The sequence below is a fragment of the Triturus cristatus genome, chromosome 2_2 (genome assembly GCF_964204655.1).
Source record: "Triturus cristatus chromosome 2_2, aTriCri1.1, whole genome shotgun sequence".
Taxonomy (NCBI): Eukaryota; Metazoa; Chordata; class Amphibia; order Caudata; family Salamandridae; genus Triturus; species Triturus cristatus.
Window position 1 is genome coordinate 77,045,752 of NC_140582.1, and position 25,130 is coordinate 77,070,881.

At 41.7% G+C, this 25,130-nt stretch overlaps 1 pseudogene; it reads right to left on the reverse strand.

Annotated features, from left to right (window-relative positions):
• Positions 1-8,455: 8,455 nt before the first annotated feature.
• LOC146861887 (E3 SUMO-protein ligase KIAA1586-like) lies at positions 8,456-24,309 on the reverse strand (annotated as a pseudogene).
• Between the last annotated feature and the right edge of the window lie 821 nt (positions 24,310-25,130).

A 25,130-nucleotide genomic window follows, 5' to 3' on the forward strand; every position in this document is an offset into this window, starting at 1 on the left:
GATTCCTGTAGTTTCACGGACAGAGGTTCTTCTTGTTGTCCAGGAGCAATACAAATTGTAGGGGTTTGGGCACAAATATTTATACCCCCAAAGTCTTTGTTCTTAGGAGTCACAAGTCTCTGAACCCAGCCAGAACCAGTTCTGCCCAGCCCTGGAGCACTTTGTTTACCAGACTGCATCCTTCCTTTCAGAAAGAGGGGGTCTGCCTTCAGACGCACAGTGGGAGGTGGAGCCAGCATTCACCTTGCCAGGCACAGCCCTATTCAAGTGCAGGAGCTACCCCTCCCCTCACTCCAAGGCATATCTCTCTATTCAACCCAGGTCTGACTCAGCCTGCCCTGTCCCTCCAAAACCAGACAGCCAATACACATAATAGCAGAGCACACTGGAAGGCTTAGGCAAGAATGTACCTATACTCTAAAAGTGGTAGTTTCAAACACAGAATATAAAAATAACCTTCACTAAAAGATGTATTTTAATATTCTGAGCTCAGGCATACTAAATTCGTTTTTCTACCATGTTCTGTGGGTTAGTTAGGACTATAGAATGTAATAGCCAAAACCTCCCATTCTGGCCTATGTAGAACAGGTAGCCTTACAGTAGTGAAAAACGAAATTGAGTGTAATTCACTACTAGGATATGCTACACACATTAGAGCATGCCCTACCTTACACATACAATGCACCCTATCATAAGGGTGATTTACAGGATGCCAAGGGAAGGTTCAGGGGCTGGGAAGTGGGTGCCCTTCACAGCCAAGTAGGCAGTTCTGGACTGCACGCAGACACTGCAGTGGCAGGTCTGAGACACACTTTACAAGCCGCTTCTGTGGGTGGCACAAACCAGTGCTGCAGGCCCACCAGCAGCATTCGGCTTACCAGCCCTGGGCACACACAGGCCACGCTACTAGGGACTAATAGGTAAACCAAATAAGCCAATCATGGATGTACCAATTCACATGTCATCTGTACAAAAGGGAGCATTTGCGCTGTGGCACTGAATGGCAGTGGCACAGCGCCCAGAGCATCTATAACCAGCAAAAACAGAGGAGACCCAGCTAAAAATGGAAGGGAGACTCACGCCAATGGTGCCAGGTCTAACATCCACACAGATTGCTGTACTGATTATAGTTCGTCAAGGTGTTCCATATTATTTTTTTTTTTTTTTTTTTTTTTTTTTTTGAAACCGTTTATTGCAGTTTATAGAAGTTACAGGTATGGGCCTACAACCACCCGGCCGGCCGCTAGAGCATCAAAAGCATATTACATACATACAGCAAAAATTTTTCTCAGCGGTGCACAGTAGGAAAACAGGAGTGATCAATGGTGCAGGTCTCCAAGCTCCATGCCCACAGTACGGTTCCATTTTCTTAATACAAAACAACATAAACAAACCACAACCGCAAGGCAACCCTCGATCCAAAGTGACAACACGTGCTCCATAAGTGGGGGATCCACACCAGCAGCAAAATTCTGAAGAGGGGGACGGGAGTAGATCAGGGACTGGGGGACCGCGCGCCCGCGGCCAAGGGAGGGGCGCCATCTAGGGAGACGGAGCCGGCGAGGCCGCCGGTAGCAGCGGCGGCTCACAAATACCCCCGCGGTAGGCGTTCCAGGGGCCCCAGAGTTTCATCCACGCCCCAGGCTTACCCCTCGCCACATACACCACCTTTTCACGAAACATACACCAATCCATATGCTCTTTCCAGGCCGACACCGCAGGGGGCCTCTGGGATCCCCACAATTGGGCAATATCACGCTTGGCTATCATGTATCCCAGAGTCACCCACCGCGCCTGCGGGACCGAGTAGTCATTTGGTTCCCAGACATTCAGCAAGCATCTCCTCGCTTCAGGCAGCAGCGTGACACGCGTAACCATTCGTAGAACCTCATGCACACCACGCCAGAATCGCTCCACCTTCGGGCACTCCCACAGTATATGCATGAAAGTCGCCAACGCACCACAGCCACGCTTACACATTCCATCACCGGCAAAACCCATACGTAAAAGCCTTGGCCCCGTCACGTAGACCCGGTGAAGGATCTTGAGCTGGACGAAACGAAGGCGAGCCGGGATGGCCACCTCTTTCGGAGAGGCCACCGCGGAAATCCAATCCTCGTCGTCCAGCTCCAGCCCGTCGGCAACCCAAGCCTCGCGGAGACTAGTCAGCAGACACGATCTATCGTTAATCAATTTTTTGTATATGAGGGAGATCGTGCTGTCCGGGACATGGCCATCTAGCACTCTGTCCTCCAGGGGGGAAGACTCCGGAATGGATGCAACATCCGGGAAGACGGAGCCCAGCGCATGGCGGACCTGTAGGTACCGAAAGTACTCACTGCCCTGCAGCTGAAACTCCGCCTGCAGCGTCTCAAAAGTTTTGAATCCCCCCCTCGTCCAGAGATCTCCCACCGTGCTGATTCCGATCGTGTCCCACTTCTCGAAGCCCTTCGACGTCCACAGGGAGCCCAACCTCTCAGATGCATACAGCGGAGACGCTCGGGTCAAACGGTCCTTCCACCCCATAGCTGCATTAGCCGCGTGCCAGACACGCACCATGACACGCGTCGGTCCCGTCAAACGGGAGTCGGGCGCGCCAGAGTAGAGCGCTCGATTATAATCGCCACCGGGCAGAAGCGTCCTGTCCATCTCGAATGCCGGGTTCAAGGCGGGCCCGTAAAGGCCATGATTAATTGCAGCTAGTTGGGAGGCCCAGTAATACCGTCTGATGTCCGGGAGGGCGACCCCTCCGTCGTACCACGGGAGCGTCAATTTAGCCAGAGCAATACGCGGCCTCCCGTCCCAGAACAGGCGCCGCTGGAGGCCCTCCACCTCGCGAAAGTAGCGTGCCGGGACCAAGTCCATGGTATTCTGGAGGGCGTAGAGGAAGCGCGGCAGGGACATCATTTTAAATAAGGCCGCTCGGCCGAGCGGCGAGAGCGGCAGACGCCGCCAGCGCACCACGTCCTCCCTCAGACGCTGGAGGGGGGGCAGCAAGTTCCGCTCATAGCGGGCCTCCGGGTCAAGAGTGATATATATACCCAGGTACCGGAAACCCTGGGAGGCAATCTGGATCGGACAGTCCCGTGGCAGGACCGGGGCCTCCCCGGAGAGCACATAGACACAGGATTTCGCCCAGTTGATGACCAGGCCTGAGTTGCGACCGAAGGAGCGCAAAACATCAACCAGGACGATCAGTGACTTGCGCGGGGAGGCGAGATACAAAAGGATATCGTCAGCATAGAGAGACACGCGGTCCTCATGCTCGGGGGTCCAGCGGAGACCACGGATAGAAGGGTGCCACCGCAGCCACTCCGCCAGGGGCTCCATGGCCAGGGCGAACAGGAGAGGCGACAGGGGACAACCCTGTCGCGTGCCCCGCCCCAGCGCGAATGGGGCAGATACTCGCCCATTCACCACCACCTGCGCCAACGGGCCCGAATATAGCAATTTGACCCAGCTGACGAAACCCGGGCCGAACCCAAACCTCGCCAGCATCGCCCAAATATATGGCCATTCGAGCGTATCAAACGCCATGGTGGCGTCCAAGGACGCCAAGATGGCCGGCTCCCGCACAAATGGGACACGCGCGAGCACCCCGTGCAAGCGCCGCAGATTAAGCGCCGTGTTGCGGTGTGGTATAAAGCCCGATTGGTCTTGGTGGACCAAATCGCCCACCACGCCAACCAACCGGTTGGCCAACACCTTGGCGAGGATTTTGGGCTCCGCGTTCAAAAGCGAAATCGGCCTATAGGATGTGACCCGTTCACGGGGCTTCCCCTCCTTGTGGATCACCACAATTGTAGCCAGCCATATTAGTTTTTGACGTGAAGATGTGCTTAACAAAGTCAACTGATCAAAAGATGAAAGGCTGTATTCTTTTATAAAGTTGGGGATATTTATTACATTTCAGTCTGGATTAACCAACATGTTTATTTTTCAAACCAGCAAATTTAAACCTTTCATGGATTCAGTTGGAACACTCATACAGGCAAAAAATAGTTAAGAATTGCGCTGATATGACGTGAAGAAAGCGACACTAGGTTAATCTCCGCTCTTATTTTGTGGTGTGGAGTTGATTAACTGTACTTTTAATAAAGATCTGATACTATGAATGTTAGTTTTATTTAATTCAGTCATGGAGTTGGGTTTCAGCAATTCTGATATATATATAAAGAAAATCAGGATTAGTTTGGTGTTAAGAGCTATGATTTAGGGGATTATTGCTCTCCCACACATAGTTGATCGAAGCGATTGATGAATTTAGCCGTGAAGACTGTTCTTTCTCTTTTGCTAACAACGTTATCTTTGACGGTTAACTTATCATTGACTGTCGTGCCCAAATAACCATATCCTCTCTCCTGATCAATTGGTTTATCACCCATAGTCCATCCTGCAGATTTAATTTTTTTGTTGTGTAGATCATAACTTTTGTTTTGTTCAGGTTGTCCACAAGCCCATTATTATTATTAAAAGTCGATAGTATGAGAAGCTGATGTTGCAGGTCTGCTAGGGTTAGGGAAAACACAGCAAGATCATCTATATAAGCTTAGTGATAGAACGATTGTTGAGTTTTGGCACCAAGTCTTCAGGGCAGTCAAGATAGGAGGTAATGTCTGAAATATAAAGAGAGAAACGCATCCTTGTTTGACTCCAGAATAGGTAGACATCTTTGAAGGGAGATTGTTGGTGTCAAATGTTTTATTTGCAGCCACATGTCACAATGTAATGCCATAATAAGATGTAGCAACAAGGGATCGATGCCCCCAACTGATGAGCTTGGTCCTGAGACGGCTGCATCAACCTTAAGGAAGGCTGTGCTGTAGACAATGAAACAAAGATACAGTGTTTCTTTTATAATGGCGTTATTAGCAATGTGAGGGCCACGATATTATCTATAGTAGAACAGTCCTTCCTGAAGCCAGTTTGATTATTGTTAAAAGGTCAGTGTCCGACACCCATGTGGTTAGTCTCTCCAATAAAAAATTAGCAAACAGCCTGCCTTCAGCGTCGAGAAGCGCAATGAGATGATAATTATTTGGGTAGATTTTGGATCCTTTTCTGTGGATAGGATTCACAATAGATCCCTTCCATGACAGTGGAATAAGACCATTAGACAGGACTTTGGAGAATCGGTTGTGAAGTAATATGCCCTACCAAAGGGAAAATTCAATTTCAGATCTTGTTGCCCTCACACACCTGTTAGGGTGTCATGCTTCATCATTGGGCGTGCTCCTCGTCGGACCGGCGCTGCAATGTCCGACGGGCCTGGTGGCATCTTTAGCGGAGATCTTTTGATCTGAGAACGCCGTTTTGTGTGAAGACCATGTGAATGATTGTATAGGGTAATAACTCCTAAGAATGTGGGGATTCAAAAAAGATTAAAATAGGCCCTGGCCCCTCAGTAATTTTAATTAAGTTAGGTAGGGCTGGGACTAGATAAAACCAGGGAGGCTACTCAGGTGATTCTAGGTATCAGGGTAGCCTATAGTTGACAGAGGTCAACATGTTTCGTGTCATGAGTGCTCAAATTCGAGCGACACTTCTTCAGGACCGTGGGACCAATTATAAGTACATATACCTCAATTTCTTATAACGGGGTACTTAAGGTCAACCACATGTAAAGCTGAACCCAAGTATGGTACAGGATAGATGGCTCCGCCTAAACAGAGGGAGACAAAAAATATAGAGGACAAGCATAAGCCACCCATTAGCAGCTTAGTCAAGAGATAAGGGTCCAACCGTCATGTTGAGGTGTCAATTATCTCCTTCAAAGGACCATGATTTCTACTCTAAATAACGAACTAGTTAGAGAGAGGACATTAAAAGTTTGAACTGGTACATATAAAACGCAACTAAATATGCTCAAGCAGTGATAAACAACTAAATTTCCCTTAAAAATTAACAAGAGAATTTCACATGAAAATTTCAGAATATCGATCTTACCTCAGAGTGAGGGGGTCAGAGCTTCATAGGTGAGGGAGTAGCAACCGGACCACTGGAACGGTCCCACTGTGGCAGAGATATAAGCATCGCAAAATAACATACTGTACAACATGTAAATGAAATACTCTATCTCTATTAAGAGCGTGAGATGTGTTGCTCGGGGTGATAAATACGCTACTGGTGCCGATCTGCTCACTCCTCACATCAGGAATACTTTAAAGTGGTGTGGGCTAAGTAGTCTAGTACACTGTGGTGATGGTTGGTGTACAGAAAGACGGTGGTGATAATCATGGAAATCCATGGCTGTGGAATAAACCAATATCACAAAACCGCAGCGGTTGGATTTTGTAGCACACACTCGTACAAAGAAAAAAATATCTGGATCGTAACAAGTCCGATCTCTATCAACTAAACATGACACGTTACGCGAGGTCGATAGGAGGTATGGTATACATCGTGGTGATCCTCCGACTGTAAGTGCATAGTAATTTTCTAATAAGTGAATACCAGTAATTGCCAAGCCCCTTAAGGGTAGCGTGTTATGGCCAAACAAATGCGGGCAGAACAGACCCATAAGTAGAGTGCGTGGTGCTCGTGTTCACCCATGGCTAGAGTTCCGGTCGGGACTCAGTGGCGATCATATCGCATACAGTGAACATGGTTGAAGACTTACCCAAAAGGTGGCGGGGGGCAGGCCAAAACAGGACGTGTCTGCTCCTCACCTGAATATTACCGGTGTCGGGTTCACTTCCTGTATTTAACCTCAAGTCGATTGCGTGGTCTCGCGAGACTACGGAGGGCGACATTTTGTCCCAAGAGTGGTGCCTGACCTTGGATATCGAAACCCTATTTCGAGCTGGTTAGTATGGTACGGGGAAGATACACACGTTGAAATACAACGTTATATCTTGATAAACTGTGATATCGTTTTACACAGACCTGGATACTGAAGCTGGCAAGTAGCAAACCCAATAGTGATAAAGGTTACTAGAGGTTATTAGTAGCCGTGTAGCCATCAATAAACCCACATAGAACCCAGATGGTGCTCTCCCTTACAGAGGTAGCAGGGTATATAATTAGAAATGTTTCATCACTACCCAGGGCGGAAATGTAATTTATGTGTAAAACAGAAGGTATGGTTCGGTGATAAAAACCAGGGAGTGTAAGCATGTTTATATACACGTTAGTTCCATGTTTATATAGAGACAGGAGTTTTTTGGGGAATAATACGATACCATTAGAGGCCTTACACCACCGTCATGTTAGTGGAGGTGTGGTACTGACAGAGCCATGTATATTAGGTGTGTTATCACGTTAGTTCTGTCCATGGGATTTCGTCGTTAAGACCCCTTTCTTGAGTGGACAAACGAAAAATCCATCTCTGTTCAGTTTCAAAAAGTTTTTCCTGAGACCATGAGGGGTTACTTTCAATCACGGTCCATTGTAAATCATTGTGTCCATGCGGGTGAGTAAGGTAGTGTGTACTCAGTTTTGTCGTGGATCTTCCAACCGAGAATCTCTGCTGGAACCAAAAATTAAACTCAACGATGAGTCACTGACATGCGTGACAACGTTCACACCAGAATCTAACATGATCCAGAAGATCATAAAAAAGAACTGGAAAATCCTGACTACGGGAAAAGTGGCTTTATCCCCTCCAAGATTTGCGAATAAACGCACAAGCAATCTACGTGACATCATAGTACATACCCGTCCTAAGATTAAAAAACCAACAAAACAAAGGACCCTGTGGGATATGGATCCCGTACGTGGACATTATCCTTGCGGACAATGCGGAGTGTGTGACCTTACCAAGGCAACCAAAGAACTTACTCTTGAAGCAGGCAAAGTCTGGACTCAGAAAAATCATACCAACTGCAACTCCAATAATTGCGTCTATTTAATTACTTGCCCCTGCAAATTAAGATACGTTGGCATGACAACACGCCCAATTAAGACAAGAATTATGGAACACCGCAGCAATATACGGTGTGGAAGATCCACGACAAAACTGAGTACACACTACCTTACTCACCCGCATGGACACAATGATTTACAATGGACCGTGATTGAAAGTAACCCCTCATGGTCTCAGGAAAAACTTTTTGAAACTGAACAGAGATGGATTTTTCGTTTGTCCACTCAAGAAAGGGGTCTTAACGACGAAATCCCATGGACAGAACTAACGTGATAACACACCTAATATACATGGCTCTGTCAGTACCACACCTCCACTAACATGACGGTGGTGTAAGGCCTCTAATGGTATCGTATTATTCCCCAAAAAACTCCTGTCTCTATATATACATGGAACTAACGTGTATATAAACATGCTTACACTCCCTGGTTTTTATCACCGAACCATACCTTCTGTTTTACACATAAATTACATTTCCGCCCTGGGTAGTGATGTAACATTTCTAATTATATACCCTGCTACCTCTGTAAGGGAGAGCACCATCTGGGTTCTATGTGGGTTTATTGATGGCTACACGGCTACTAATAACCTCTAGTAACCTTTATCACTATTGGGTTTGCTACTTGCCAGCTTCAGTATCCAGGTCTGTGTAAAACGATATCACAGTTTATCAAGATATAACGTTGTATTTCAACGTGTGTATCTTCCCCGTACCATACTAACCAGCTCGAAATAGGGTTTCGATATCCAAGGTCAGGCACCACTCTTGGGACAAAATGTCGCCCTCCGTAGTCTCGCGAGACCACGCAATCGACTTGAGGTTAAATGCAGGAAGTGAACCCGACACCGGTAATATTCAGGTGAGGAGCAGACACGTCCTGTTTTGGCCTGCCCCCCGCCACCTTTTGGGTAAGTCTTCAACCATGTTCACTGTATGCGATATGATCGCCACTGAGTCCCGACCGGAACTCTAGCCATGGGTGAACACGAGCACCACGCACTCTACTTATGGGTCTGTTCTGCCCGCATTTGTTTGGCCATAACACGCTACCCTTAAGGGGCTTGGCAATTACTGGTATTCACTTATTAGAAAATTACTATGCACTTACAGTCGGAGGATCACCACGATGTATACCATACCTCCTATCGACCTCGCGTAACGTGTCATGTTTAGTTGATAGAGATCGGACTTGTTACGATCCAGATATTTTTTTCTTTGTACGAGTGTGTGCTACAAAATCCAACCGCTGCGGTTTTGTGATATTGGTTTATTCCACAGCCATGGATTTCCATGATTATCACCACCGTCTTTCTGTACACCAACCATCACCACAGTGTACTAGACTACTTAGCCCACACCACTTTAAAGTATTCCTGATGTGAGGAGTGAGCAGATCGGCACCAGTAGCGTATTTATCACCCCGAGCAACACATCTCACGCTCTTAATAGAGATAGAGTATTTCATTTACATGTTGTACAGTATGTTATTTTGCGATGCTTATATCTCTGCCACAGTGGGACCGTTCCAGTGGTCCGGTTGCTACTCCCTCACCTATGAAGCTCTGACCCCCTCACTCTGAGGTAAGATCGATATTCTGAAATTTTCATGTGAAATTCTCTTGTTAATTTTTAAGGGAAATTTAGTTGTTTATCACTGCTTGAGCATATTTAGTTGCGTTTTATATGTACCAGTTCAAACTTTTAATGTCCTCTCTCTAACTAGTTCGTTATTTAGAGTAGAAATCATGGTCCTTTGAAGGAGATAATTGACACCTCAACATGACGGTTGGACCCTTATCTCTTGACTAAGCTGCTAATGGGTGGCTTATGCTTGTCCTCTATATTTTTTGTCTCCCTCTGTTTAGGCGGAGCCATCTATCCTGTACCATACTTGGGTTCAGCTTTACATGTGGTTGACCTTAAGTACCCCGTTATAAGAAATTGAGGTATATGTACTTATAATTGGTCCCACGGTCCTGAAGAAGTGTCGCTCGAATTTGAGCACTCATGACACGAAACATGTTGACCTCTGTCAACTATAGGCTACCCTGATACCTAGAATCACCTGAGTAGCCTCCCTGGTTTTATCTAGTCCCAGCCCTACCTAACTTAATTAAAATTACTGAGGGGCCAGGGCCTATTTTAATCTTTTTTGAATCCCCACATTCTTAGGAGTTCTTACCCTCCACAATCATTCACATGGTCTTCACACAAAACGGCGTTCTCAGATCAAAAGATCTCCGTTAAAGATGCCACCAGGCCCGTCGGACATTGCAGCGCCGGTCCGACGAGGAGCACGCCCAATGATGAAGCATGACACCCTAACAGGTGTGTGAGGGCAACAAGATCTGAAATTGAATTTTCCCTTCTCAGATCAGATTAATCATCACGATCTTTTCCGAATTGGCCATTTAGAGGAACTGCTCTTACCTGTCTTTTCCTACGTAGACCCCCGGGAGCATTAGAACAGGACCTCTTTAAACAACCAGCTCTCCTGTCCCCCCTTCCTGATTACATGTAATATGCCCTACATCATCAAGTCAGACTTGAAAATTGCTACAGGAATCCCATCAGGGCCGTCAGACCAAGAAGACCTACAATTTGTATTAGTTTGTAGACTTCTGCTTGGGAGATGTTTAACATTTTGTTATAATAGGATTCCCTAATTTCAAAAGTGTTTGATTTGCTGATAAACAGCTCGCTAATGTAGGTTTCCCAATGGGTTTTGGAAATGAAGAAATCACTGTTATCTTTATGATCTTTGATCTCTAGGCCTATCAAGGACCAATACTTGCTGGAGTGAATCAGGTAGATTGCATCTAATTGGTCAGACCGAGTCTTGTCAGCCAGTTTGGTTTTAATGCTCCTTATTGTGTTTTGTAAATATATTTCGATTGTTTAATCAAGTTGTTACAACAGTCACTGTTAGCTATTTCCAACAATCTTTTCAATGGTTGTTAATAGTGCTGTTGAGCTTGCATAATGTGCCTGTGAGTTGTAATACAAGAAAAGTGGTTGGATCTGACTCTGTTCCATGAGCATGAGGAACTGAAGTTGAAAGTAGCATGTAGAAGCTGTTCCCAGTTGAAGATCCAGGATTGTGTGGGGCACACAGCATCGGCGATTGTCTGCATAATGTGAGCTATGAATGGTTGAGTGCTTAAGGTAGAAAGTTTAGGGCTGAGGTCATTGTTCCATTGAATAGTCTGTTTATTTATTAAAATATTGTTATCATTGGATAATGAAGATAGACTTAAGTATTGATCGTGGGCAACACATAGCATGATATGTAGTGGATTATGATAGCTCTCCATTCTAGATATAATTACAAAGTTAAGAGACAGATTGAAATGGGCTGAGTGTAAAAAGGTGCAATCAATCGTAGTTGAATAGTTTCCTGTTGCGAACGTCGGTTCTGCTGGCAGATCATTGGAGAATTTGCTATTCAGTGACCGAAATCCTGCGCCTGAAAGAAGATTGAACAGATGATGTGCATCAGATACTGTTTTAATTTTATGCTTCTTAGGAATGAGAGGAACGATATTAAACACTGTATCAGGAGAGTCATCTGATGAGCCGGAAGATTTAGTAAGATTTAGTAAGAAGTCGATCGTCATTGAAGTCCCCAGTTATAATGATAATAGAGTTTACAGTCATCTAAGATGTTGTCAAGTTCATCATGCAAGGAACAAAATCTAGCTCCTATTTTATTTATAGACGGGGGAAGCTAATTAATAATAATCAGGTTTGATTGTTTCAACTTGGGTTTTAACTGTAAAGCTAACCCTTCCTTTGATTCAGTTGAAAGGGTCATTGCTTTCATTGACAAGTTGTTGTTTGTCAGGGTTAAAACCACACCACTAGGTCTGGCCATTTTTGTAAATTTAATAGCTGGCTTGTCAAATGTTGAAAAAATATTAAAGGCAAAAGATGGAGTGTTCCACGATTACTGAAGATAAATCATGTGAAAGTTGTTTAAATTGTTTTCGAGAGTCACACCACTGAAGATCAGTTGCCTGTCTATCACTGTGATGTTCCATGAGTTGATCTGTAACATGTTGGCTTGGGTAAGGAAAGCACTTGGGTTCTTGCTAGGATAACTGAGTAGAACCTCTCATTTTTGGCACACTGCAACCTGTTGCGTGTGAAAGGACAAATCGTCTGTTAGGGTCTGAGTTATTGTCAAACATGATTAGAAGGTTTTCAAGTTTTTTAAAGCTTAAGTGATCTGGACCTTTAAAATGATTAATATTATTCAGAAATGGTGTGGGTAGATCTTGCCTCCTTCCCAAATGCTGCTAATAATCAGTCCTGAGATGCAGCATGTACAGGTTGTGTACCTGTGACGTTTGTCAGCATCTAAGAATGTTATACTTAATAGGTCATTGGAATTAATCCCATTCATTTTAAGGAATTTTAAAATGTTTTGTCGGTTCAAGATGTCATGAATGCCTTCTGAAGAGTACAAAGGATAGCATAGCAACATAGCTAGTTTCTGCTATTAGGCCAGTTGGTTTTAATAATAATATCGTCAGATCTTATGGCTGATAGTTCTGTATTCAGTTGATTATCAGTTGGAGGTTTATGAGACCTGCTGCTGCTAGATTGAGTAAACTCTGTAGCAGTAATACTGATTTGCAAAGTAGTTGAGTGTGAGGTGTCACTTTTTAAAACATTTAATATGTTTATTAAAGGAAGTAAAAGGTTGACAAGAATTCCGGCATACCAGTCTATTAGTGTAGTGTTATAGAACAAAGAAATAAGTAATCCAACATGTTCTAACAGTGAATAAAAAGATTATAATGCTTGTGTTATAATGAATCTTGACGGAAGGTAATCCTAAAATGTAATGTTAAGAAAAGTTGAAAGGAGAGTAAAGTGAGGAGAAGGAGGAGTAAAAGAAGAAGAGGGAGAAGTAAAAAGAGAAATATTCAACAATAAAAACTTCCTGAAACAGTATGTTAAAATATCAATGATAAAAACATGAAAACAACAAAGTATATGAGCAAAACAATAAATTACGAACAATGTACTGTAATTTAGTAATTAGTTAGGCTGTATTACTTGCAAGTGAAGACAAATATTGGGTAAGTGGGTCCCACAATGCATCGAATTTGAACTAAGTTCCACCACTGTTGGAGAGTAATATTGTCTGTAGATTTCCAATTGGAGGTAATCAGCTGTAAACCAATTGTGATTAATAGGTCTATGAATTTGCTAACCATTTTATCATGAGACAAAAGATTACTCAAACCACCTAGGAATAAAGCAACCATTGAGAATGCAGTACGAATGCCTGTAGTATCCCCTATTCTTGTCTAAAAATGCATCCAGAGTTCAGATAGTTTAGGACAGTGATACTCAAAGTACGGCCCGGGGGCTGCATGCAGCCCTCCTGACCTTTACATGCGGCCCCCTGGTCAAGAGCAGCACAGGGCTAACGTTTTTGTAACTCAGTACTAACATAAAAAAATATGTTAAATAAACCGGAAAGCATTTATTTAAAGCTTAATTGAATTTAAAGAAAGGAAGTAACTAGGGTGTACAAAACCACTTGACTATAGGAACACCTTCATTTACAAAGACATCTTGCAGTAAAAGTAAGATAAAGTCTGTTAATAACTCATTAACACGCAGAACCGTTTCACCTTAGTAAGTCACATTATCACTGCATTGAGAAATATTTTTTTTTTAAAGTGCTAGTTTTCAAGCATGAACTGAGGAACGTTCATTCTTCCCTGATAATAATGTGAATAGTGTTTGAAGAGGCAAGTCAGTTGTCATGTGTACTTTTTGGGGGCCGGGGTTTCTGTTATACATGAACAACATATAGATTATTAAATTAAACACAGGGAAATGTTTTGTACTGTACACATCCTGAAGTCGTGTATTTTGAGGTCCACATATGTGATAACGAAGGAAAAGGATGTAAAGTAAAAATTAAATTATTTCCGAGGATCACACAGTTTGGTTAAGCGGAGAAGCTGAGATTAATACCAAGTTTTTGGTTTCACAATGTACAATTCTAACACTAGATGTATACACCTAGCTTCCTTTACAACCACCTTACCACAAACCCTGACCGCCACCTTGCTGGTATCAATGCGGCCCTCGAGCACATCACAGACCAAATTTGTGGCCCCTGTTAAAATCTTTGTGAGTACCCATGGCTTAGATGATCCAGTCAATTTTTAGAGCAATCACACTCCTTGGTAAGTAAAGTAAACCTTGTAAATATGTAGGTAGGTGCAGCCTGGTGGACCCTCCTGAGTGCGAGGGTATTGAATATGCAAAAGATAGCGTTATCCCCTGGAGTGTAGAACGTCACCACGATGCACTCAAAGAAGTATTTCAATAATTGTAAAGAAAAAGTTTCTTCTTTTCTTAATCTTTCAATATTTTTATTCAAATTTCTTCAGAAAATATTCATCATTCAAATCATATGCCCAATGCATTTCGGGACTTAGCCCTTCTTCATGGGACTGATTTTCTGCAATTGGTAAAACACACAGCATTTAATGTATTCATTCATATTACTTTTATCTCATTAGAAAACTCAAACGAAAATCTCATCACTAATGGATACCTTACATCCCAAAGTAGGTGCTTTTCGTTAGAATGACTAGTGTTATCACTCAATAAAGTTTTTATAACAAAGTGTGTGCGAACACCTGTGTTTTTAAACCATATATTCAGCAAATTTGTGCCGGAAATGTGACCAAGGCTGAAGAAAGAAAGTAAACGCGTAGATTAACGGTGTCATTTATAATTTGTCAATGGGAACTTTGTATCAATGGTGTTTACCTGAAGCCTGAGAATTGTAGCATATTATGGGTCAATTCGTTAATATTCCTCCCGAGACGGAAAGATGACTCAAATTTTAATGCGGGAGCCTATACAACAAATGTAAAAGAACCTCACGGATGTAGTATCCGCTGGCTCGTGGAGTCCCGGTGTGTAAATTCGATACGAGGTTAACTGCCGAAAATAAACGGCAAGTTAATAACGATAACAAATGTTCATTAGGTTTTATAGTCTGATGTACGTAATGCCGCTTACCCCAAACTTTCCGACGGCGAACCTCCTTCCGTCCCGCAGGTAGAATCAGTTTCCATGATTCAAGGCAGTGTTAAAATGTCGCGGACCACGTGACCCGGACAGTATAAGTGGAAAATAGACGATGGTGATCTGACATTAAGCATACGCATGGGAAGAAAGACCCCCCATGATAATACACGAAATGGTCATAATTCAAAGGTGCTCAATAAGATAAAATTGTAAAAAAGAGTTGAGAGAAATGACTAATAAAAACAGAAAAAAACGAAACCAAAATTTCTTCTATGTACCGTGTAAGTTAAACCTACTTCGAAAGCTTGTTCACGTGGTGTGATGTGATGATGTCACCAAATGTAAAGGCGAGTGAATAAAAAATACAGTTAATACACATTATAACAACTGCTAAGCATGTCGTGATCAGTATACAGATACATAGTACGTATGTATGGTAAGATTGCTTATACATGTAAATAACAAGTTTCCTGTGATTTATCAACCATACACTGACATAGCTTCGAAGTTCATATTTCAATCTTATAGAAAACAATTTAAATCAACACATTCGTTCAGTCCTTTTGGATACACCGTGTTAAAAAAATTAATCCAGTGTATTGCTCTGCGTAATAAATGTTGCGTGTTGTCTCTTCCTGGAAGTATTTGGACTTGGTCCAATATTAAAAACCGTAACTGGCTAGGATTATGGTTATGAAGGTTGAAGTGTGTAGCCAATGGGGATTTGGAATTCTTCGTGCGAATATTGCTCTTATGTTCCACCAAACGTGTTTTTATTTTGCGTTCCGTTTTGCCCACATAGGCAAGTCCACATGGGCATTTTATCATATATATTAGGTTGCTGCTGTCGGAAGTGACTGTAACTCTCAATTTGATCAGTGTCCTCTTATTAGGGTGAATAACTTGGTTGCCTTTAATTATGGCATTGCAGTTGCCACAATTGTAGCATGGGAGTGTTCCTTTGTATGTCTTGTTTTTGGGATCCACTTTCTGATTTAATATTTATTTAATGTTCCGTGTGCGTTGGTACGCGAATCTCGGTGGATTTGAAAAAATTCCAATAAAATCTTCCTCTACAGTTAACAATGGCCAATGTTTTAATATGATTCTCTTTATGTTATAGCTCTCAGTGGAGTATTTGGAAACAAATACCATTCTGTCTTCTTCTTGTGTTTTCATAGTTTGTTTTAACAAATTTTCTCTTTTGATGTTGGTGTCTTTTCTTACTGCTTCCTCTAAAATGTCCGAGGGGTAGCCTCTCTCTCTCTGAATTTGTCGATGGTGGTAATCATGCTATTTTGAAATGATTCGGTTGTAGAGGAAATTCTTTTGAGACGCAATAGTTGAGAATACGAATGATGTTTTTTTAAAGAAGGTTGATGGAAACTTTTCAAATGTAACAAATTATTTCTGTCAGTGGTTTTGGTGTACACAGTGGTGTTCAAAATTCCATCCTTATTGTATATCATGACATCTAAGAATGTTATTTGTTCTTTCTATATTGTGTGGGTGAAACTGATTCTATCATTTACTTGATTCAAATTTTCAATGGCCTGAAGTAAAGCAGGTTCCGATCCTTTCCATAAAATGAAAATATCATTAATGTACCTTTTGTATAGGATTACAATTTCCGACCATTCCGGTTGATTTAAGATGTTATCTAGTTCAAATCGATACATAAAGATGTTCGCGTAGGCAGGAGCTGCACAATTGCCCATTGAAGTACCAGAGGCTTGAATACAGTATTCATTCTGCCATTTGAAGTAACTGTTGAAAAGGGTGAAATGAAGAAGTTCCATTAAAAATACTTTCAGCTCATGGTCTTTGACTGATGTCATCAAGAGTGATTCCACTGCTTCTAATCCAAGGTTGTGTGGGATGGATGTATATAATGATTTAACATCTATGGTGCATAGAATCATGCTTTTGGAATACTTAGATTTATGTTCTTCCAGGATGTTAAAAAAATTAGTTGTATCTTTTATGTATGTTGACATATTTTGTACAATCGGCTGTAGATGTTTATCTAGATATTTTCCGATGGGTTCATGAATTGAATTGATAGTTGACACTACGGGTCAACAAGGAGGTTTGGTAGGATGCTTATGTATTTTAGGTATCATATATATATATATATATATACAGCACTGCTGGGTTATTTTTGATTAGAAATTCTTTTTCTCTGGTTCAATGGTTCCTTTACTTACGGCTTCATCTATGATAACACACAACATTTTTATAAACTCTTTTATTGGATCCATATCAATTTTGGTGTAAATGTTAGTATTGTGACATGTTCATTCATGTTCATCAAGTAGAACTCAGTGTCCATAATCACCATTGCGCCACCCTTATCCGCTTGGCGGATGGTTATTTATGAATTGTTAGCCAGTTGTTTTAAGGCTTGTTGTTCCTTGTTAGTTAGGTTAATGACTTTTGATTTTGGTTGTTTGAAAATCTTTTCTATGTCTTTTGAGACAACCTTTTCAAAGGCATCCAGTACCTTATGACTTATGGGTGGTAATAACTTGCTTTTATTCCATAAACCCATTAATGTATCTTTAGGTTGTGCCCCTGTCTTTTCTATTACGTTAGTAAAGAAGTGTCTTAGTTTTAATGATCGAATAAATTTGTATGTGCAAATTTGAGTTTCCAATAGATTGGCATGATAGGTAGACACATACGATGTACCTTTTTGTAACACCTTTAATTGAAAATCCGTGATTTTTTGTTTGGAAATATTATTTACTAAATGTTTTGACTCCTCGTTTTTTTGCCACCGCGTCTGTTTGTTGTTTTGACCTTTCTACGTCTCCTCCTGTTTCTTTTGGTAGGGTTGAGCCGGGTTCTATAAAAGTAGCGTTAGTAATTGTTCCTGAAGTTAAACCACTTGATGTGGAGGGTGTTTCACTTTCTTTTCTCTGTTCGTTTCTCTCAAATGTTGGTCTTCTTCTGAATTGTGAATCATCTGATGACGATGTGTCATCAGGTGATCTTCCAGTGTTTGGTTTCTGTTGTCGACGGTTTGCGTAAATGTCTGCGCAATTGTAAACTTCTCCTAACTTGTAATCCAAAGTGTCTCTTTTGAATTTTCTGATTTTTTGTTCGTTAATTTCTTTTGTGTATGTTTCCAACTGTTTATTATTGTCATCCAATATTTCATTGAGTTCATCCTTACTTAATGCTTGTCCTAATTCTTGTTTAAGTTGTTCTGTTTCTTTATTTAAATCTTCAATTAGTTTAGTCAACTCCCCAATAATTAATAAGATAAGGTCTAAAGAACAGTTATTCAGTATAGCTTGCATTTTTCTGTGAAACGAGAATTATTTTTACATAGTGTCGATTTGAGAGAGATGCATAATCCCCGGGGAATCCTTTGGACTTTATGGTACTTGATGAGGGTACTAGCATGCACGCGTTGATTTACTATTCTTTTTGACATGTACAGCAGTTGTTGGATGTTACTTTGTTTTGATCCAATGCTGGTGCCAATGTTTTCTGCTTCCACAATTAATGAATGTATTCGCTGTGTGTCCTCCTCAGAATAGCGAAAAGTATCTGCTCTTTGCTCTGTTAAGTTAGATATATCCTCATATAGCATTTTAATTGTGGGTGCGTTGTTCTGTTTCACTCAGAAAAGTATAAATGATCCAGTAAATTTTTAGAGCAATCGCACTCCTTGGTAAGTAAAGTAAACCTTGTAAATATGTAGGGAGGTGTAGCCTGGTTGACCCTCCTGAGTGCGAGGGTCTTGAATATGCAAAAGATAGCGTTATCCCATGGAGTGGAGAATGTCACCACGATGCACTCTAAGAAGTATTTCAATAATTGTAAACAAAGCGTTTCTTCTTTTCTTAATCTTTCAATATTTTTATTCACATTTCTTCAGAAAATGTTCATCACTCAAATCATATGCCCAATGCATTAAGCCATGGCTTAGGACATAGAAAATACATTTGACTGTAGGTTCCAGGATTGGTAATGCAACACTAACAGGTATCTCTTTTTTGACAATTTTAGTTTAAAAAGATGTGCTGGGGTAGAAAAAAGTGTATTATAAAAATAGTATAGCATATGAGTAAGGTTGGCTGGACGTGCAGTAGTATGAATCTTCTCCCACATATTCTCCCATGAGAGTACAGGCCAATTAGATTGTAAATCAGATTCCCATATGACTTTTAGTTTGGATTTTGGTCTGTCTATTGGAGATGCTCTCAATGTTTTATATATAAATGCTGCTTTGGAGGGATTGGTGATGGAGACGGGGGAGATCTTTGTACCATGACCCTGAATGGGAAAGGATGGAAAGGAGCCAAGTGTGGCAGCAAGCTTAGGTTCCAAAAGCAAAGCTGATATTGTTTCAGACACTTAGGAGGGCTATTAGAGGAAGAGCAAAGTGTTTCAAATCTAATGGCTGCATTGTTATGGTGTAGTAATTGAGAGACTGTAAATAAACCTTTGTTCAACCAATATATCCAAAACAATGACTTTCCATCTTTCCAGAGCCATTTTTTATACCAGAGGGGACTTTGAACAAATTGCTCGCATGAGGATAGATGAGCTCCAAATAAAGATTGAAAATAGAACAGGAGTGGGATATAACTGAGGGTATCCAATTTTTCGGGGGATGAGACATATGAAGGATGTGTTTATGAGAGGAAGGGGAAATCATAGTGAACTCCAACTGGAACTACAACTTCGATTGTGAATCTGGGGGGGGGGGGGTAAGAAAAACAGAATTGGCCCTGCATAATGCCAAAAGCTTTATGATAACGGGACAAATCAGGGAAATTGACCCCTCCTGAAGACTAGAGTAATTTCAGGCATTGAAAAGATTTACAAGATGGTTTTCCATTCCAGAGAAATTGAGATAACAGTATGTCAATAGCTATGAAATATTTCCTAGAAATTTTAATAGCTAACATTATAAGATAAAAATTACTGATCAGAAGTACCATCATTTTGATAGCGTCAAGGCGCCCCACCATGACAAAAATAATGGTGACCAGGTAATTTTAGAGAGAGGACCATCCATAGTAGATCGTAGTGTATCTCTAAGATTATTGCAATCCAAGATTCCCAGACATTTTATCTTGTCAGGGTTCCAGGAATAGGCCCATTCTAGGAAACAGTTTTTTTTTTCTTTAGAGAGTTTTATATAGCGCAAACTAGTCCCAAATTGGGTATCAGAGCGCTTTACATGAGCACTAGTTTCGCTACAGAAGGACACATTCATTTTTGTTAGGCACGGGGAGATTAAGTGATTTGCCCAGAATCACAGGATGTTGAGCGTCGTAGCCGAGACTCGAACCCGGTTCCCCAGCTTTGAGGTCGACCGCTCTAGCCGTAAGGCTACATCCTCTCCCTTTTGAAAGAGAACTTATATAAAGATATCACTTCAGACATTTCTATATTAAGTTTATATCCAAACACCTCCGAATACGCTCTTAACTCTTCAAAGAAATATAGAAGGGAGGATTCCAATTTAGAAACCTAACGAAGAATGTCATCCGCATATACAGTAAAGGTAATGTGTATATTCTTTAGCTGGAAACTGGAAAAGCCATTGGAATGCTTCAGTCGTTACAGAAAGGGTTCAAGAGCATGAATGAATAACAAGGGCGATAAGGGACAACCTTGCCTCATGCCTTATTAAGAGGGAAGTATGGGTAATGTACTCCATTAACCACAACAGAAGAATGAGGAGATGAATGTAGTAAAGAGATTAGTTGTAGGAATCTTGGGCCAAACCTATGCCAACAAAGGTTGCCAATTGACCCAATCGAAAGCATTTTCAGCATCCAAAGAGTTATTGTTTGTCCTCATACCACCAAAGCTACTGCCATCCCAGGTGAACATTTAAGGGTGGAAGATCATTCTTACACCTGATGCACTTGTGGTGGCCCGACAACACACAACTGGGCTAAAACACCTGCACCTCTTTCGTATTTGATGGAATCATAGGACAGATCGACCTTCCGGGACCAACACACCGCCACTCCATCTCAGGAAATCAGGCCAAATAGCCTCCGCCCCTCCTGAGGTAGTCCCCAGATCCATCCCACATCTGCTGAACAGCCTTGAGCCAAACTTCCTGCGAAGGAGGTATCAAATCTACCCAGCGTTTACATATCTCCCTACTGGCCAAAAGCACAAGATAAAACATCAAACAATTCTGAGTTCCCCCCAGAAGGCAGAAAGAAACAGTGTCCACTCCCAATAACACCAACACTGAGTTCAACTCAATTTTAATTCCTGAAATCTCAGCGATAAGATTACACAAAGTGTCCCAGTATCCCCGGATCAAGGGGCACGTGGCAAACCTGTGCTCCTCATTTGCTTTGGGGTGGCCGCATCATCTACATCTAGGGATCAGGTTCTGTACAAATCTAGCCAGCCTTTGAGGAATTCAATAAATTCTGTTGAGAGTAAAGAAATGATTTATTTTTAAGTTAGCTGACTTAACCGACAGCATCCAAAGCTATCGCTGCAAGGGAATGTTTAAGTTTAGGGGCTTCGCTAAGAATATTCCGAAAAACATGCAAGTTATCTACTATATTTTAAAATTTTACAAAACTTGACTGTTCAATTTCAACTAGATCAGACATGAGATTGTTGAGTCTGAGTGCTAATGCTTTCGCGGAAATTGTATAATCTATCAGCGATATGGGGAGGTCATTTTTGCATTGGGATAAGTCACAATCTCTTTTTGGAATGAGACAGATCATAGCTTCTGTAAAGGAGCCAGAGGAGTTCTTCAGTGAGAAAAAATTATTAATTTAAATAATTTAGGGAACTGTAATTTTAAAAAATTGATTTAATATTCGACTGTGAACCCATCCGGACTGGGCACTTTATCTGTTGGGAGATGTTTGGCTGCTAAAATAATTTCCCCACTTGTAGTGGGAGCTCGAGAGAAGCCAAATCAATGTGTGTGGACTTATGCATTGTAGAGTGAGAGAAAAATGACTTGAGGGACTCCTCAGAAGCCGTAGATTCAGAAGTATACAGGGTGTGATAATAATCAGCGAAGCACCCAGCAATGTCCGAATAAAAAAATAGGATAGCAGAGGATTGATTGGTGATTAATTAAATGGAAGTGTTTTCTTTCCTACATTTCAAGTAATTAGCTAACAAAGTACCAATTTTGTTTCTACCCCCATAATATCTAGCATTGATCTTGAGGATTGTACCACATGCTTTCTCAGCAGATGATTTATCAAATTGAATCTTGGCTGTTATCAGCATGCCCAAATCAGCTTTTGTTATTTTTAGGCATAAAGTATTTGTCTTCTAATCCTTTGATAGCATTTAAAATGGAAGCAGATTCATTTTCCATAGCTTTCTATTTATTGGAAATATAGTTAATAATTAATTTTCTGGAGACAGCTTTAAAGGCATCCCAAAAAGAATGAAAAGAGGTCCGTCCTGTGTCGTTGATCTCAAAATAATAAGGACCAAAAGCTTTATAGGAAGTGAGGAAAGCCTTGTCATCTAGTAAGTTAATATTGAACCTCCAATGAGATTTGCATGGGGTATCTCGAAAAATATCTAGATCATTATATAGAGGGGCATGGTCTGAGATCAAAGTTGAACCAATGTCCAAATGAACTAGGTTATTGGGTCCAATGTTCCCTCTAATTATTTTCCTCTGTGTGCGGCAGTGGAGGGTCTCTGTGTGCTGCAACCATGGCTATGTGCGCCAGGAACCAGACCGCACGCGTGTGCAGTGCCAAATGTCACTCCAAACGTTTACTTAAAAAAGTGAAAAGATAGTGCATTTTCACACATACAGCGCCATGTTAAGGGTCTTAAGGCCGGTTTCAAATTGGATAAACACGCCATGACATAAATTGGTTACACAGGCAAGTACACTTCAGGTTTAGAAAAGCAAAGACTCCAACTGTGGTACCATCATTAGATTTTACCTAAATATTTTTAACTGGAGCACTGTTCATTGGGTGGGGAAATGTTGAGAGCCTATACAATATCACATATACACAATAAGTTACAAAATTACATAACATATTTACAATTTGATGTGAAAGCTACTGAGGAATGTTGGGCTATCCCGCCAGATATAGTTTGTAAAACTTTGACATCCAGGCAAACATGGACTGTGGGAGAGGGCCGTTCAGACATGTCAAGTGGCATCACTAGATGGGTGACAGGGTTGCTTTTCACGGCGATCCTTGCCATTTTTCCAGTGCTGATAAACTCTATCAAGGTCAACTTTCCCATTCAGGAAGTAGGCCTTTGTCCTTATCATCTTATCCAAATGCTTCTGCTCTAGTCTATTCCTCAATTTACTCTTGATAGTATTCATGAGGCTGAATCCTCGTTCACAATATGCACTAGATGCTTGAAATGTTGCGCAGACATCAACAAGCTGAGACACCACACTATACTGAGTAGCATTGTGTATAGTGAAATTCACCATGTCTTGAAAGGTGGTAAAGGTGGTAAATAACCCACCCTTTACATGTTCTGCCACCACATATTTATAATCTCTGTATTGTCGAACAACATCTTCTGGTGTTTCACAATCACCCAGGACCAAGACATTTTTATACTTTTCAACAAGTCTTTGTATATTCTCAGTCCCAAAATCAAAATGTGATTGTGTTGCTATTGCCTGGATTTCAAAACTTGCCCATTCTTTCAGTTTATCTTCAGGGAACCTTTTTTGCATGTGCTCACAAAGAAGGGAAACAAAAGACAAAATAGGCCCACTGTCAAACTATTGCCTTTCCTTGTACAACACCATCATATCTCTTACATTGCTGCTCCAAAAGACAGTGCCCCCCAAATACTGTTCCTTAATTTGGCCAATCTGTGCTCTTGCATACTGTACAGCTTCAACAGTAGTCAAAGAACTTTTTTGGAACAGTTTGCACAAAGATGCAAATTCACTCAGAATGTCATTAAGTACTGCAAGGGAAATACGGTAGTTTGAGTCAGATAGCTTTTTGTAACAATATTTAGCAACTGGATAATTCTCTTCAACTTTCTCATGTTCAAAGTACTTAAGAACAGCCTCATAATTCCGAATTACTGCACCAACTGCAAAATGCCTTGAAAGCCACCGGACTTCATTCAATGGTCGAAATGAGACCACTTCACAATCAGTGACCGATGCCATTTCATCCAGCTTGGACTTCCTTGCAGGAGATCTGGAGAACACAGTGTAGACAGTCCTCAATAATGTCTCCATCTCTTTAATGATTGGAACCCTCTTCCAGGCATCATCAACTCCCAAATCTTCTCAATGAGCGACACAATGCTGCTCAACTAGATGGGGAATGGATTGTTTAAGGCGAGTAGCAACACCATTATTTTTTCCCAGCATCACAGACGTACCATCGGATGTGAACATTTCATGAGGTCCAGTTCATTGGCAGTGTAGAATTCTTTCACAGCAGTAGTGATAGCCTCAGCATTACAACTAGTCAGCTTCACTATGCCCCCAAACAGTGTTTTGTGCTCTGTTGAGGTTACAGGTTGGAACTTGAAGTACAGGATTTTTGTAACAGAAATATCTGTGCTCTCATCAATTATCAATGTGTGATACAAAGCGTTACGAAGTTCTGCCATACCTTCACAGTGTATCACGCTATTGATGGCCTCAAGGAACTCAAAGGCATAGTTCTGGCTCCTCCAGCTGTCTGGTATCTTCACATACAAAGCTAGGTGGTCATGGATGTCTTGTACAGATAACATTGAAGTATTCATCTTGACTGCCAGCAACACATTGTTGATGAGAATCTTTATCTCCTCAGGCAGGGATCTTTGTCGTTCAACTACTTCCATTCTATTTGCTTTGTCAGTGGCAGTGTCTGTCAGCATTGCCCACACTCCAAAACCAAACCTGGCAGCAGCACTTCTGTTTCTCAATATCACCATGGCAGACTCGTGAACTTTGCTAATTAGATGGCGTTTCAAGTAATCCAGTTTCCAGCCATCACTCCATTTCTTCCCTATAGAAAAGTCCCCAACAATCTTGGCTTTGGCACATGCTTTCCAAATCAAGTGCACATCTGGACTGTATTGAAATAGTTCCCCAAGTTGCACGTGAACCTTGCTTCGTGATTTCTGTGTCTCAGCCTCCACAATTTCTTTCATCCACTCTTCCTTGAATACAAGGCAACATTTCTTCCTTTGCGGTGAAGCATCACACTCTGCAGAAGGTACAGCTTT